This window comes from Bubalus kerabau, chromosome X (assembly GCF_029407905.1).
Source record: "Bubalus kerabau isolate K-KA32 ecotype Philippines breed swamp buffalo chromosome X, PCC_UOA_SB_1v2, whole genome shotgun sequence".
Taxonomy (NCBI): domain Eukaryota; kingdom Metazoa; phylum Chordata; class Mammalia; order Artiodactyla; family Bovidae; genus Bubalus; species Bubalus kerabau.
In genome coordinates this window covers 158,522,362-158,540,025 of record NC_073647.1, presented here as the reverse complement: position 1 = coordinate 158,540,025, position 17,664 = coordinate 158,522,362, and the positions used below count along the sequence as shown (strand labels likewise).

General features: G+C 44.4%; 1 pseudogene; it reads right to left on the bottom strand.

Annotated features, from left to right (window-relative positions):
* Window positions 1-5,417: 5,417 nt before the first annotated feature.
* LOC129640252 (testis-specific Y-encoded protein 1-like) lies at window positions 5,418-16,937 on the bottom strand (annotated as a pseudogene).
* Between the last annotated feature and the right edge of the window lie 727 nt (window positions 16,938-17,664).

Genomic DNA, 17,664 nt, shown 5'->3' with positions numbered 1-17,664 from the left:
TCTTTGTACTTTTCTACCAACTCTATATTTTCTGTTATGAGCATATATTAATTTTTAACAAAGTTATACAGTATCATTTTCAACATGTAAAGATACATTTGGATTTTATAAATACATTTACAAGCATTCTTCTATCTCTCCGCGAGATGGCAGCATAAGCACAATAAATATTTATTCATACACACACAGAGAAGGCAATGGCAGCCCATTCCAGGACTCTTGCCTGGAAAATCCCATGGACTGCGGAGCCTGGTAGGCTCCGCAGTCCATGGGGTCGCAAAGAGTCAGACACGGCTGAGCGACTTTACTTTCACTTTTCACTTTCATGCATTGGAGAAGGAAATGGCAACCACTCCAGTGTTCTTGCCTGGAGAATCCCGGGGACGGGGGAGCCTGGTGGGCTGCCGTCTATGGAGTCGCACAGAGTCGGACACGACTGAAGCGACACAGCAGCAGCAGCAGCAGCATACACACATACACATGAGTGAATACATTTGGATTTTATAAATTACATTCATTAGCATATTTCTGTTTCTCCTCAAGAGGTCGTCATATGCACAGTAAATATTTATACCCACATATATATATGAGCTATTTCAAATCCTGAAAGATGATGTCGTGAAAGTGCTGCACTCAATATGCCAGCAAATTTGGAAAACTCGGCAGTGGCCACAGGACTGGAAAACGTCAGTTTTCATTCCAATCCCAAAGAAAGGCAATACCAAAGAATGCTCAAACTACCTCACAATTGCACTCATCTCACATGCTAGTAAAGTAATGCTCAAAATTCTCCAAGCCAGACTTCAGCAATATGTGAACCGTGAACTTCCTGATGTTCAAGCCGGTTTTAGAAAAGGCAGAGGAACCAGAGATCAAATTGCCAACATCCGCTGGATCATGGAAAAAGCAAGAGAGTTCCAGAAAAACATCTATTTCTGCTTTATTGACTATGACAAAGCCTTTGACTGTGTGGATTACAAGAAACTGTGGAAAATTCTGAAAGAGATGGGAATACCAGACCACCTGACCTGCCTCTTGAGAAACCTATATGCAGGTCAGGAAGCAACAGTTAGACCTGGACATAGAACAACAGACTGGTTCCAAATAGGAAAAGGAGTTCGTCAAGGCTGTATATTGTCACCCTGCTTATTTAACTTATATGTAGAGTACATCATGAGAAATGCTGGGCTGGAAGAAGCACAATCTGGAATCAAGATTGCCGGGAGAAATATCAATAACCTCAGATATGCAGATGACACCACCCTTATGGCAGAAAGTGAAGAGGAACTCAAAAGCCTCTTGATGAAAGTGAAAGTGGAGAGTGAAAAAGTTGGCTTAAAGCTCAACATTCAGAAAATGAAGATCATGGCATCTGGGCCCATCACTTCATGGGAAATAGATGGAGAAACAGTGGAAACAGTGTCAGACTTTATTTTTGGGGGCTCCAAAATCACTGCAGATGGTGACTGTAGCCATGAAATTAAAAGATGCTTACTCCTTGGAAGGAAAGTTATGACCAACCTAGATAGCATATTTAAAAGCAGAGACATTACTTTGCCAACTAAGGTCCGTCTAGTCAAGGCTATGGTTTTTCCTGTGGTCATCTATGGATGTGAGAGTTGGACTGTGAAGAAGGCTGAGCGCCAAAGAATTGATGCTTTTGAACTGTGGTGTTGGAGAAGACTCTTGAGAGTCCCTTGGACTGCAAGGAGATCCAACCAGTCCATCCTGAAGGAGATCAGCCCTGGGATTTCTTTGGAAGGAATGATGCTAAAGCTGAAACTCCAGTACTTTGGCCACCTCATGCGAAGAGTTGACTCATTGGAAAAGACTCTGATGCTGGGAGGGATTGGGGGCAAGAGAAGGGGACAACAGAGGATGAGATGGCTGGATGGCATCACTGACGTGAGTGGATGGACGTGAGTCTGAGAGAACTCTGGGAGTTGGTGATGGACAGGGAGGCCTGGCATGCTGCAGTCTATGGGGTCGCAAAGAGTCGGACACGACTGAACAACTGAACTGAACTGATACATACGAGAGAATACATTCAGATTTTTTTAAAATTTTATTTTATTTTTTAACTTTACAATATTGTATTAGTTTTGCCATATATCAAAATGAATCCGCCACAGGTATACATGTGTTCCCCATCCTGAACCCTCCTCCCTCCTCCCTCCCCATACCATCCCTGTGGGTCATCCCAGTGCACCAGCCCCAAGCATCCAGTATCGTGCATTGAACCTGGACTAGCGACTCGTTTCATATATGATATTATACATGTTTCAATGCCATTCTTCCAAATCATCCCATCCTCTCCCTCTCCCACAGAGTCCAAAAGACTGTTCTATACATTCAGATTTTATGAAGTAAATTCATAAGCATCCTTCTATTTTTCATTGAGAGGGCAGCTAAAGTACAGTAAATATTTATTCATACCCACACACTTTCGCCACCTGATGTGAAGAACTGACTCATTGGAAAAGTCCCTGATGCTGGGAAAGATTGAACACCAGAGGAGAAGGGGATGACAGATGATGAGGTGGTTGGATGCCATCGTGGACTCGATGGACATGAGTTTGAGTAAGCTCCGGGAGTTGGTGATGGACAGGGAAGCCTGGTGTGCTGCAGTCCATGGGGTCACAAAGAGACAGACATGACTGAGCAACTAACATATACATATGAACTGACATATACATATGAGAGAACACATCTGGATTTTATAAATTACACCAGTCAACCACAGCTTAACTCTTGTCACTTAGGAACACATAGATTGGCCCCACCCCAAATCCATCCATGCCAGGTCAGGAAACAGACCACCCCACCTCCATCCATGCCAGGTCAGCACATAGACCACCCCACCTCCATCCATGCTAGGTCACCTCACAGACCACCCCACCTCCATCCACGCCAGGTCACCACTCAGACCATCCCAGCTCCATCCATGCCAGGTCGGTGCACAGACCACCCCAGCTCCATCCATGCCAGGTCAGCACACAGACCATCCATTATCACAGAATCAGTGTACTGTAGAGGAAGTACATGCCTTTTCCCCTGGTGGGCCACCTGCTGCCTCCAACATCATCTAGGCCATTGCTAGGCCACATGGAGAGTGACACCAGGACAAGGCAGAAACACCCCAGGCCACCCTGGTGCTTCTTTGGTTTGATCCTGAGTATTCAGGTTGTAGGGACCCAGAGACCTTCTGCCCTTTGCAGCCGTCTGGGATGTTGCAGGCAGCAGTTGGCCCACAAGGCAAGGAGGCTGCCCTCTTCAATGGGGAGGTGGTGGAGGAAGGCACGTCCGTGGAGGAGGTAGAGGTGTCGAGGATCGGCAAGTGTTCCAGCTACTTAGCTGAGGTCTGCGAATGAGAAAGACCACAGGGCCTAACTTTGGCTCAGGAAGAAGGACCATCAGAGGAGAAAGGGTCCCTTGGCCCAGAGAAGCATCATCATCCAGGGCATCCCTGGCTTCTGGGCCAAAGCCGTATTCTTACTGCCACCCTTGGAGGTTGGCTGCTCAGGAGGTGGAGAAGGAACAGGAGCAGAAGGAGGGGTGTGGGTGAGGGCACCAGCCAGGCGAGCGGGTCCAAGGGAATTGGGGGGCTAAGGAATTTGGGGCAGGGAGAGTTACAGGCTCCAACGGTACAGTGACAGCCGAGCCTGGGCATGGCTACACCTGTATGTGTGTCAGCAAATGGCTTGGTGAGACTCCTTTTGGCTCACATCTGAACAGAAGCTGTACCCTGGAGCAGAAAATGTATGTAACCAGTTACTAGAGGCCATTTGCCACAGTAACGTTCCCCGAGAGTTGTTATTGAAATTGTGGATTATCCGGGAATGTAGCAGAGACTTCGGGAGTCCTACAACCCATCCCAGTGAGTTTGAGCCCCTCCAGTTGTTTGCTCTAGTAAAGTGAAAAAGCAGGAAGTTGTTGACACGCCAGATGGAGGTGGAAGGGGCGACGTCCTCCTACAAAGTCAGTGCTCAATGATTCCAGTACATCCATGCCACCCCTTGTGAAGACAGGGAGCAGTTCAGAGACTCAGGGCTCTCTTGCTAAATGCACAGACACACGCACTTGCCCACGGAGAACGCATGCTACAGGGACTACAAATCCCATCATGCTGGCAGGTCTCAGGGCCCCTGCACCCTGAATACTCGGGCTCACACCAAAGAAGATCCAGGGTGGTCCTGGGGCACTCCTGCCTTCCTCTCGTCTCACTCTCCATGTGGCCCTTGCCATGGCCCAGACCTGCGAAGGACCTGAACACCTAAGCACATTAGTTGACCGGCAAAATCGTTGCAAAGGCACAAGCAGTCCCCCAAGATTGGTTGCTGGCCCAAAGCCTATCAACAGGGAAGCTGAGACACACGTGCACTGGGAGCCTTGTGATGTCACACCAGCGTAGTATGCTGGCAGGTGGGGGCCTACTTCCACAGCCTGACCTCAAATCCCCAGCAGGAACCAATCAAATGGAAGCTAAAGGCCTTTCCTTAGAGGGACACACCACTTGGAATTCTGGGCGCTGTGGCATCCGTGATCCAGTTGCCAGTCTTAGCTCAAGACTAAGTGGTGGGCAGTTCCACCAAATCTGTTTGCTTGAGCCACAGGGTGAATGTGCCAGACAAGCAAGTGGGACACCCCGGCCAGTTGGGAGGTAAAGGCAAGGAACCTGACCCTGATGCTGCAATCCTCCTCAAGCTTGAAACTGCCTCTGAGTCAGCGGGTGACTATGTGTGAGAAGGAAATGGCAACCCACTCCAGTGTTCTTGCCTGGAGAAACCCAGGGACAGGGGAGCCTGGTGGGCTGCCATCTGTGGGGTCGCACAGAGTTGAACACGACTGAAGCGACTTAGCAGCAGCAGTAGCTATATAAACTCCGGCTAAAGCCTAGCAAAGGCTCACTCTTTCTGGCCCCTTCTGATGTGTATTTTGATGAAGCATCCTCGCTGGCCACTGATTGAATGCCTTTCTTTTTTAGGCCAGGAATCCCAGAGCCTTTCACAGCTCATAAGCAACTTTTCAAATCCCGGGTACCACTGAATTGGAGTGGAATGAGTTGCTCGGTATCCTGCAGGAAAGGGAGTGTCAGAGATGGACCTAAATCACCTGCCATGTTCAACTCAACCTTTCTCCACCTACATACCAGGCTCCAGCCCCGGTTGGATCCAGGGATATCCTCAGGAGGATGGCATTGGCGATTGAAAGGATAGATAAAAGGAGAAAGAGACAGAGGGTTGATCTGACTGGTTTACATGGGAAACTAATAAAGTTCGTGACAACGAACTTGCTCTGACCACGGAGGCTGCAGGTGCCCTCTTGAATAGCTGAAGGTGCCCCACCTTAGGTACCTTCTCGAGTGGGTCTTAGAAGCCCAGGCAGATAAGTGGTCTCAGAGAGCCCTTATGCTCCATTCAGTCATCCTGAAGGAAGAACAGAGAAGAAAAGGAGAGAAAAGGAAGCAAGAACAACACGGGGAGACCAAGCCTGATGAGCAAGGCCTGTAGCTTTATTTCCAAAGGTAGCTTATATACCTTAAGTTGTGCATAGAGGATAATAGGGGGTGTAAAGTCATGCAAAGTCAGCAGTCTTTGATCCTTATCGAGACCAGGCTTTCTTTTCTGCAGACTTATCGTATACAAATGCTTTAGGTGATTTACATCATCTTCTGGCCAGAAGGCCTATTAACATTTTATGACTCTCTATTCCGATAAAGGTTAGTTAACCAGAAAACTTGTTTTTTCTAAGAGTAATTTTTCTAAAGTTTGGTGCCACTCTCCGAAAGCACTAGATAAAGTTGCATTCCTATAGGTCAAAGGTGCAGTGGGCTGTAGCAAGGAAAGAATTTATTACCTCAAGGGTCTAAAGTTGTTAACACCAAGGCCACTACTTATTTTTTCTATATACCAACTATATTAATTAATATACTCCAAAGGACACAATACAGGGGATGTGGAAACTTGGCAGCAAGCATTAGCTCAAAAATGAAATCTTCTACTAGTTCTATTCTAATAATTTCTAACTCCCTGAGAGGCTCTATACTATTTGAATATCTTAAGCTTCCCATGCCTCTCACAGTTGGGAGGCTGTAAACAACCATATGCGTAGCTGTAGGAGTCCGGATAAACCTGTCAGGCAAGTTAGAGAGCCATCTGAGGGGTTTGGATTGAAACACTCCTATTATGCCCAGGAGGCTAATTAAGTAGAGCTCTAAGTTGATTTTCTTCAAAGAAAGGTGGTCGGGGATAGCCCCCCCGTTAATGTCAGAGGAGTTGGTGAAAGTCGTAGAGTAGTAAAACAGATTCTGGTTTTGGGGTAGATGCTCAGGCAGGTCCAGGGGGCCCCTCGAGTCCTGACTTGCCTTTGCATATCAGGCCTCTCTGCATGACCTTTGTCATGGGTGGGAACTCCCATGCTGGCTCCCGGCACCTACCCCTGAAATCCAGGGAGCTTCCTCTTACCAGTGATGCTAATGATATACTCCTTAACAGTCACTTCATTCTGGAATTGCTGGTTGTTCCAAAAGAACAATATGATCTTGCAGCACTCAGTGGATACCTGAGTTCCTCCACTTGCCAGGACAAAGTGGAGGGGTGGTGAGCTGTGAAATCTCTTAACAGGAGAGCTGTCCTTTCCTCTTTGCAGGGATAAATCATGTTCCCTCCCCTTCACAGTCACCTCCCTTTCACATTGTGGTGTCCACAGCCTGACCTTCAAGTGTTTCCTGTAGCTAAGCATGTCTTCTTGGTCACTCATCCTGACTGTCACCTGGGGGTGGTTCACAAACTGCTTTAGGTCAAGGAGCCTCTAGATGCCAGAGGTGACAGGCCTGCATGACAAAAGCTAGCCTAAGGAGTAGTCCGGCATTGTCTGACTTCAATTTTCTACTAGCACTAGTCAGTTCCGCCAATCTAGACTGTATGAAGGCCCAACAAGCCCCAAGGTTGTGCATATCTAGGCACTATCACAAGGAGGTGCTGTTTCTAACAGGAAGGCCCTAAGCAGCATCTCAACCTTCTAAAAATTAGCTTATTTCTGGAAACAAACACTCCTAGCTACAAGTAACATAGCACTTAGGTATCCCAACCTCACCCCCAAATTCATTCAGCTTTTTGGAGAAGATCTGTGTAGCAGACAACCCTTTTCTCTGAAGAGTCCATCCCTGGTGCTAATGACAATTCTGATTAGGGACTGCTGCAAGGAACGACGAAGTATCAATTTGTGCTAACCAGAACAGCAAGGGCATCACCCATAAGATCAGGAACTGCATGACAGTAGTCAGTTCCCATAATCAATCAGACATGTTAAAAGTTCTAGGTCCCCTGTGGCACTCTGTGTCCCCTCTCTGCATCCACCAAGGGAGGGTTTGTTTCTGACTGCTCCTGACCTATGCCTGGCCTGTGTGTCCCGGGTAGTGGCATTTCAATTGTTTAAAATGTCAGGATCTGCAGTCTCAGTAGCACACCTTTTCCAAGGGAAAGTGTGTGTGTGTGTGTGTGTGCACACGCGTGCACGCGTGTGTATTTAACAAGAGAGCCCTGGGTCTCTGACCTGCTTCCTATCTCCACAAGGGGGCATGGGTGTGTCTGGAGCTGTCTGGCACTAATTTCCTATGAGGACAGGAGCCGTTTCCAGCTCCACCTTGCATGTGGACAACCTCCGGGTTTAACACTGCATGAGTCGGCACAACCACAAGGGCTCAGATTGACCGGGATTGGTTGTAGGATGGCCAGTCTCTCTGCTACTTTACCAGATAACCCACAATTCCAATAATAAGTCTCTGGAAATGCTACTCTGGCACACTGTCTCTAGTCACTGATGACATACATTCCCCGCCAAAGTGTTTGGCTTCTATTCAGATGTGAGCCAAAAGGAGCCTCCCATAGTCAATTGCTCAGACACAGGTATAGCGATTCCCAGGGTCTGCTGGCACTGTGTCTTTGGAGATTGCAACACCCGCAGCCCCCAACTCCCTGGCCCCCCCTTTGCCTGGCCAGTGCCCCCACCCCGACCCTTCCTCCTGCTCCTGTTTCTTCTCCTCCTCCTAAGCAGCTGACCCCTAAGAAGTGGCAGTAAGGATACAGCTTTGGGCCCGAAGCCAGGGATGCCCTGGATGATGGCACTTCTCTAATTCAAGGGACACTTTTCTCCTCTGATGGTCCTTCCTCTGGAGCCGAAGATAGGCTTTGGGGTCTTTCTCATTCACGGAGCTCAGCTCCATCTGCAGGGCTGCCAATGCCTCCATTGCCTCCAGTGGGGCCTGGCCACTTGAGGCTTCTGTCCTTGGATGTTCCTGGCCCTTCTCCTCTGACTTTTCCTCCCACTCCTGCGAGGACACCTTCTCCTGCCCCTCCTCCACCACCACTTCTGTTGGGAAGCGCAGTACAAAATAGCCGGTTGGAGGAAGTCCTTGGGAAAATGGCGAAAGGCGAGAAGTATCCCGGCTTTGTGTGCTGTGGGCAGAAAAACATCTCCTGCCTTTGCTTATGCCTGGCGCTAAGATTTAATAATAAATATTAAGGATGTTGCTTGAGAAAACGGGTTATGGGATAAGCACATGGGTCACTTAGAGCGTGCTGTCCTTGAAATATTTTTACTGATTAGGTGTTAACCCTGTACGCACTCTGCTCTTTGTTCCTGCTTCTATAAAAAGGCTTGACTGCAGAAATAAACTTGTCAGTCCTTGCAAGAAACTGTCCGAGTGTCATTCTTTCAGGTTCGTCGCTTCCAAGTCCTGGGGAGAAAAAAATCCCCAGCAGGTGGCACCCGAACAGGGACTTGAAAGGAAGGCTGAGCAAAGTGACGAGCCCCTGCAGAAAGATGGGACAACGTAGCAGTAAAATTCCTTTCATTTCTATAATGCATCATTTTTTGAAACAAAACGGTGTTAATGTTTCAGGAGATCAATTGAATGATTGCTATCATATACTATTGGAACATAATCCATGGTTCCCGGAGGAAGGGACGCTTGATCTTGATGTATGGAAAAGGGTTAAGAATAATGTTTTGCAAGCATATCGGCAGGGAGTTCACATTCCTCCTCAATGGTGGGTTACCTAGCCACTCATACAGGCTGTCATAGAACAAATTGAAGGACATAATGTTGATTTGGAGGTACAGACTATTCGGTCTTTGCATGAATAAGAGCTTGATGAACAAGACATGCAAGGCGCTTTGAAATGCAAGAATGTCATGCTCAATCAAACACAAACCCTGGAAAGACAACTTGACGATGTATCTATTAAGGATGTGCCAAAACCGAAACTGCTTAAGGCGGAAGTCATTTCGTTCAGTGGACAGCCCAAATCTGAGGCTTTTCCTTCTGCTCTGTCTGTAACTGCAGTTGCTAACCTTGCTCGTACTAACCGCTTCACTCCTCCTTGGGAGATGCCTGCTTGTGCTTTCACTTTCCCAATACAATTTGATCAACCCATCCAGGGTCAAAATTCTTGGGCTGGTGTAGATTTTGGCATGTTGTCTAACTTTAAGAAAGCATGTACTCTGTATGGACCTACTTCTCCTTACTGTATAGAATTTTTCAGAGGATGGGCTAACCATTGGATGCCATATGATTTTTTTCAAGTAGCAAAGATGGTTTTAAATCCTCAACAATTACTGCAGTGGCAAATGTGGGTTAATGATGAGGCCCGACAGCTGATGATTGACCAGCAATCTCATGGTAACCCTGCCAATTTAACTTATGATATACTGACTGGAACAGGGACTATGGCCGATGTAATGGTGCAATTAGCTAATATTACCCCTGAGATGTTACATTTCATTAAAGAAACTGCCTGCAGGGCATGGGCCAAGGTTGATAGCACTAACTCTGATGGTTCATTTGTTAAGATTATTCAAGGACATGAGGAGGAATATTCTCAATTTATAGGAAAATTAAAGGATGCAGTTGAGAAATCTATTAAGGATGTGACTTTACAAAATGTTATTTTAAAACAACTTGCTTTTGAAAATTCTAATAAGGAATGTCAATCCATGCTCAGACCAATTCAAGAGACTGGCTCTTTTTTTTTTTTAATTTTATTTTTAAACTTTACAATATTGTATTAGTTTTGCCAAATATCGAAATGAATCCACCACAGGTATACATGTGTTCCCCATCCTGAACCCTCCTCCCTCCTCCCTCCCCATACCATCCCTCTGGGTCGTCCCAGTGCACCAGCCCCAAGCATCCAGTATCGTGCATCGAACCTGGACTGGCAACTCGTTTCATACATGATATTATACATGTTTCAATGCCATTCTCCCAAATCTTCCCACCCTCTCCCTCTCCAACAGAGTCCATAAGACTGTTCTATACATCAGTGTCTCTTTCGCTGTCTCGTACACAAGGTTATTGTTACCATCTTTCTAAATTCCATATATATGTGTTAGTATACTGTATTGGTGTTTTTCTTTCTGGCTTACTTCACTCTGTATAATAGGCTCCAGTTTCAACCACCTCATCAGAACTGATTCAAATGTATTCTTTTTAATGGCTGAGTAATACTCCATTGTGTATATGTACCATAGCTTTCTTATCCATTCATCTGCTGATGGACATCCAGGTTGCTTCCATGTCCTGGCTATTATAAACAGTGCTGCGATGAACACTGGGGTACATGTGTCTCCTTCCCTTCTGGTTTCCTCAGTGTGTATGCCCAGCAGTGGGATTGCTGGATCATAAGGCAGTTCTATTTCCAGTTTTTTAAGGAATCTCCACACTGTTATCCATAGTGGCTTAACTAGTTTGCATTCCCACCAACAGTGTAAGAGAGCTGACTGGCTCTCTTATGGAATATTTGAAAGCATGTAGGGATATCGGATCTATGTCCCATAGAACAAAATTGGCAACATTGGAAACCTTTAATGTACAGAAAGCTGCTAATACCAAATGTTTTAACTGTGGGAAGCCCAGCCATATGAAAAAACAATGTTGCATGCCAACACAGGCCAGAAAAAATACTACTTCTAATAAGAAGAGACCCCGAGGAGTATGTCCAAGATGTAAAAAGGGGTTCCATTGGCTGAATGAATGTCATTCTAAATTTGTTAAGGATGGAAACACCTCGAACCCCGATGCACAACAAAAACAACAGGGAAACTGATAAAGGGGCCGTCCCCTAGCCCTGCTACAAAAGGACCACCTAACATTATGACGCTACAAGCAGCTACAGTGCTTGCATTGATATACCTAGTCCTTATGATATGGAACTAATAGAATTATACAACCCCCACAAAATTCCCACTGGATATTATGGCCCGATTGCACCCGGGACAATGGGACTGATTTGGGGATGTAATAGCTGCACAATGAGAGGTTTAGTGGTATTGACCAATGTTATGGATGAAGATTATGAAGGGGAAATACATGTTATGGTAAATGTTGTGAAAATGGGAAATGTATACTTACAAAAAGGGGAACATTTTGCACGATTATTACTTTTGCCATATGTCAAACCAATGAAGGCATCTGATAAAGTTCGGCAGGGAGGCTTTGGCAGTACCAACCTTACTGCTGCACTATCCACCTTATTAAAGGAACATCAGAAACCCATGCTTACTTTACACATACGGGGAAAAAATTTCACAGGCATGTTAAATACCGGAACTAACATTTCAATCATTAGAGCTGCAGAATAGCCCCTTGATTGGGGTAAGGTTATGGCTCCTTCTAGACTATTAGGAGTGGATAAAACCGATGCCACACAAACTTTTGTCAATGCATCCTATTTACAAATGTATGGCCCTGATCAAATTGTAACTTATCTTAAACCATATATTACTAATATCCCTATCAATTTATGGGGACGGGATTTTCTTGAACAAACGAAAGCCACAATGTCTTTAAATGAACCTTTTTAATGGGGGCCATTGAATTAACACCACTGCCTCTCGATTGGGAATCTGATACCCCAATATGGACACCTCAATGGCCCCTAACTAAAGAAAAATTGGCAGCTCTTACGCAATTAATAAATGAACAATTACAAAAAGCTCATATAGAACCTTCATTTTCCCCATGGAATTCCCCTGTTTTTGTAATAAAAAAGAAATCAAGAAAATGGTGAATGTTGATAGATTTAAGAAATGTTAATAATACCATGTTACCTATGGGGCCCTTACAACCCGGATTGCCCTCCCCTTCTATGGTACCAAAACGATGGTCTGTAGTTATTATTGACTTACAAGACTGCTTTTTTACTATACCTCTGCACCGTTAAGATAGAAAACGTTTTGCCTTTTCAGTTCCTTCTATAAATCACATGGCTCCTGTTAAAAGATTTCAATGGAAGGTGCTACCTCAGGGAATGATGAACTCTTCTACCATTTGCCAATATCTCATATGTGTTTTATTACAACCCATTAGAGATAAATATCCTACTGCATTTATAATTCATTACATGGATGATATACTTCTTTCTATGGAATCTGAACTCTGTTTGCAACAGTTATACAATGAAGTTACTACTACTCTTCAAAATCATGGCCTGCTTGTTGTGCCAGATAAAATTCAATGGAAAGCACCCTTTAATTATTTAGGACATGTTATGGAAGAATCTAAAATCAAACCTCAAAAAACTCAAATTTCTATGCAGTCTCTATGCACGCTGAGTGATTTTCAAAAATTGCTAGGAGATATTAATTGGCTGCGGCCATCTGTCAGCATCCCCACCTATGCCTTACAAAATCTATTTAAAATTTTAGAGGGATCCCCTGACCCTAATAGCCCTAGGCAGCTAACAAAAGAGGCCAAAAAAGAACTGGCCTTAATGGAGAAACGCATTCAACAATCTTTTTCAACTCAGCTAGATTATGATCAACCAATTTCTTTATATATATTCCCCACTGAACATTCGCCCACTGCAATTATAACTCAGCATAGCCCAATAGAATGGGTATATTTACACACTAAACAGTCTAAAAAAATTATATATCAAGAAAATAGGGCACTTAATTGTGTCAGGAAGAAGCCATATACAAACTTTGACTGGATTTGATCCATATGCAATACACGTTCCCTTGACAAAAAAGGAATTGCAAATTGCCTTACAATATAACTTGACCATGCAAATGGCATTAAGTGATTTTCAGAATGTTATCTCATTTCATCTGCCGAAAGGAAAATTGTGAGACTTTCTACAATGTACTAAATTCATTGTAACTAACATCATTGCATCCCAGCCTATTTCCAATGCACCCACCTATTTCATTGATGGCAACAAGAAAGGCATAGCAGGAATTGTCGGCCCTGATATCAAAGAGAAATTACCCACTACCTATTCTTCAATACAAAGAGTTGAACTGTATGCTTTATATGCTCTTTTGTCGCTTCAACCATTATCCTGCAACATATATACTGATTCCAAATACCTTGCTTCCCTTTTTCCTGATTTTGTTACCACCTTTTTATACAACCTAGATGAAGAATTATATATTCTCTTTTCACAGACTCAAACTTTAATTTGCTCATGTATGGAACCTTTCTTTATTGCACATATACGTGCTCATTCAGGTTTACCTGGCCCTCTGGTTGCAAGAAACGATGCTGTTGACAGGCTCATAGCTCCCATTTTTACGTCTGCCAATGACGAACATGCTAATCTTCATACCAATGCTAACAGATTGCACTCTAACTACCATATTCCTCTCACTGAAGTGCAGCATCTTATTAAAACCTATGATGTCTGCACCCCTCTGTACTTATGAACTACGATTTCAGGAATTAATCCCCAGGGGCAACAGCCTAACTCCCTTTGGCAATCTGATTTCACTAACTGCTCCTTAGGAAAGTTTTCTTTGCTTTTTGTCTCAATTGATACATTTTCAGGCTTTATCTGGGCAATACCTATCTCTTCAGAATCCAATAAACATGCCATTTCCACACTCCTACTCACCTTCCCCATTATGGGGATTCCTTCTGTCTTGAAAACAGACAATAGACCTGCATTCACCTCACATTCATTTCATTCATTTTTATCAGAATGGAACATAACACACATTACAGGAATACCCTATAATCCTCAGGGTCAAGCCATTATTGAAAAAGCCCACCACACCCTAAAAACTCATTTATTAAAACAGAAAGGGGGACTATGGAAGAGGAGATACACTTCTTATCCTATGAACCCTCAATTATTATTATCTTTAACTCTTTATTCCCTAAATTTTTAAAACTTAACAAAAAATAATTCTGATACTCGTGCAGATAGACATTTTGCAGAAGACAAAAAGAGCAAATTAGAAATCAATACACCAATATGGTATAAGCAATTTAATCAGTGGCTACCAGGAATCTTACAACTCCTAGGCAAGGGTTATGGTCTTGTCATTGCAGATGGAGAGGAAATCTGGGTTCCCCTTCACCATGTCCATTACTGAGAGGAACCCCGAGACCAGACTCCCTCGGGAAGTGATGTAGTTGACGCGAAGGGTCTCATCAATGACCCTGGAGGAGCCAATGAGTAAACGCCATTGTCTGAATCCTTACCTGACATGGGATCAAGTGAAAAACATGACTCGTCAGGCTGAGCAGACACTGAAGAGTACTGGAACTCCTATGACTCCAGATAAGCTGTTTCTGGCAATGTTAGCTGTTCTTTCCTGTTCCTCTGGGGTAAGTGCAGAATATATTTATTGGGAATACATACCCAACCCACCACTTCTCTCCATAGTGGATTGGGTAGATAAAGCCCCTATGATCTTACTAATGATAGCATGCATTTTCCAAGTCCCTGGTCCATAAAGCGACCAATTCATGAAGAAGATGAGGGAAAACCAATCAACATTTCCGTGGGATTCAAAACCTTGCCTATCTGTTTCGGATCTCATCCCCTTTGCATGACTATCTTCCCACAGTGGTGGGCATACTCTGCCAATAATGGGACTGCTTTGCATCTGGGAATGTTTGCTACGACATCTTTCTTACTTAATGGCTCTGAGCGACATTATCCAGGCCAGACAGCCAACTATTCGAACTCGCTTTTTCAACCAGAGGAACCTTCATGTCATACTGTATCTTGGAGAAGAAAACAGGAGATACAACCGTTACATTGGTCTGATTGTCGAGGCCAATTTGGGAAAGTTTCTATAATTCAGCAAGATCATACTAATCATACATTTAAATTTGTCAACTGGGGACCTCATGGGTTGTTTGTAAACTGTTCTGAAGAGCAGGAGGAATATCATAATTGCTCCTGGTTTAATAGATAAAGCATTGGAGGCTTTCCTAAGTCTAAGACAAGTTTCTGGACTGATAAGGACATATTGCTGAATTAGTATAACGGGGGCTTATCACCCCCACGACCCAGGATTGTCGTCCCCATTGTGGGGCCAGAGCAATGGCACATTTGGAAAATTCCAGCAGCCTTAGAGCACTTCACTAGTGTTTATGGGACTGTGGGTATGTTTCGTCCTTCTAATTATACCTTCCTATACAATAGTACTGGTTATATTCAATCATGTGTTCACCTTCCGTACTTGTTTATTGTAGGGCATTTTGATATTGACTTATCAGCCAAGATTGTCAATTGTACTGCATGTGCATTGTATACCTGCCTTAATCACACCATTTCATATCACAATGCTAGCATTGCGCTAGTTAAACAAAGATCTGAGTTATGGCTTCCTGTAAATTTAACTGAGCCTTGGACTGATTCTGTATTTCTTTCTGTATTGTTGAAAACTGGACTTAGGTGATCTAAGCGCATCATTGGGTGGATTATTGCAGGCATCTTAAGCCTTATCTCCATTGTGACTGTAGGAACTTTGTCTGGTATGGCTTTACATAATTCTATACAAAATCATGATTTTATCACTGCTTGGCTCAAAGACTCTCATGATCTTTGGACTCGACAAGCTCAAATAGATCAGCAATTACAAACACGAATTAATGAGTTACAAACTGTGGTTATCCACTTAGGAGATCAAGTGCAGCAACTGACTTTCCAAACACGTATATGTTGTCACTGGAATTTTACTTCTTTTTGTCTGACTAACATGCCCTATAATAGCACTGAATATCCTTGGGATAAAGTTAAAGTGCATTTGCAAGATCTCACAGATAACTCAAGTTTAGACATCAATTTGTTGAAACAACAAGTTGCTAATTTTCAAGTTAAAGTACCTAAGGAATTGTACAGCACTCAATTTTATGATACTTTAACCAAAACCCTATCGTCTCTAGACCCTCAAACTTGGTTTTCAGGAAGCAACATTTTTATATATGTATTAATCACCCTGCTTTTTCTGTCATTGTGTATAGGATACAGATGTCTCTACTCAAGACTCCGTGCCTCCTACAATAGAGTCCAACTAGCAGCTGCCATGCTTAAATTAAAAACAAAAGGAGGATATGTTGGGAAGCACAGTACAAAATAGCCGGTTGGAGGAAGTCCTTGGGAAAATGGCAAAAGGCCAGAAGTACCCCGGCTTTGTGTGCTGCAGACAGAAAAACATCTCCTGCCTTTGGTTGTGCCCGGCGCCAAGATTTCATAATAAATATTAAGGATGTTGCTTGAGAAAACGGGTTATGGGATAAGCACATGGGTCACTTAGAGCACGCTGTCCTTGAAATATTTTTACTGATTAGGTGTTAACCATGTATGCGCTCTGCTGGCTATATACTCTAAGCTCTTTGTTCCTGCTTCTATAAAAAGGCTTGACTGCAGAAATAAACTTGTCAGTCCTTGCAAGAGACTGTCCGAATGTCATTCTTTCAGGTTCGTCACTTCCAAGTCCTGGGGAGAAAATCCCCAGCAACTTCAACCTCCTCAATGATGTCTTCCACCAGCAACTGGAACTCTTGCCCAATTCCCGACACCTCTCCCTCCTCCAGGGCCTCACCTTCCTCCACCACCTCCCTGCCTCCTGATAAGGGCGGCCTCCTCGCCTGGTGTGCCACCTGGTCTGTGAACATCCCCAGATGGCTGCATCATGCCAGCGGGTCCAGAGCCCCTGAGCCTTGAAGACCTGGGCTCACAACTAAGCAGATTCAGGTTGGTCCTGGGGTGCTCCTGCCTTCCTCTGGTCTTACTCTTCATGTGGCCCTGGCATTGGCCCAGAGCTGCAAAGGAGCTAGACACCAAAGCACAGCGGGTTCCCACATCCTCAGTCAGTTCAGTTCAGTTGCTCAGTAGTGGCTGACTCTTTGTGACTCCATGAACCACAGCACGCCAGGCCTCCCTGTCCATCAACAACTCCCGTAGTCCACCCAAACCCATGTCCATTGAGTCGGTGGTGCCATCCAACCATCTCATCCTGTTTTCCCCTTCTCCTCTTGCCCTCAATCTTTCCCAGCATCAGGGTCTTTTCAAATGAGTCAGCTCTTCGCATCAGGTGGCCAAAGTATTGGAGTTGCAGCTTCAACATCAATCCTACCAATGAACATCCAGGACTTATCTCCTTTAGGATGGACTGGTTGGATCTCCTTGCAGTCCAATGGACTCTCAAGAGTCTTCTCCAACACCACAGCTCAAAAGCATCAACTTTTTGGCGCTCAGCTTTCTTTATAGTCCAACTCCCACATCCATACACATCCAGCCTCAGTCACTCCCCTCCAATTGGTTTCTTGCCTACAGCCTATGAGCAGGGAATGTAAGACACGCTTGTTCCCACAGCCTTGTGACATCATACACGTGTAATATGTTGGAGAGAGGGGACTGA